The sequence below is a fragment of the Penaeus monodon genome, chromosome 23 (assembly GCF_015228065.2).
Source record: "Penaeus monodon isolate SGIC_2016 chromosome 23, NSTDA_Pmon_1, whole genome shotgun sequence".
NCBI classification, from domain to species: domain Eukaryota; kingdom Metazoa; phylum Arthropoda; class Malacostraca; order Decapoda; family Penaeidae; genus Penaeus; species Penaeus monodon.
In genome coordinates, this window is record NC_051408.1 from 34844910 (window position 1) to 34845233 (window position 324).

The following is a 324-nucleotide window of genomic DNA, read 5'->3' on the forward strand; positions in this document are numbered from 1 at the left end:
GGTGTTGTGTGTTTAGGCGACCAAAATTACTCGGATGAGTCAGTTCCGCCACTTCAGGCAAGTTTTATTTACTGGAAAATATTCTTTGTCTAGGTGGCTGCTGTTGCTTCAAGTGTTGCTGTTATTTTAGTGTTGTTGCTACCGCCATTGTTAGCATTTTTCTATTATTATAAGCATTAACAGTGTTGTCATTCCACTATAAACATTGTCATTGTTGCTGGTGCCAATGCTAATTTTAATGATTTTATGAAAATGATATGTCATTTTATTTTCAATACCATAGTCATTGATAAATATTACGTATATTATCATTCTACAGTAACA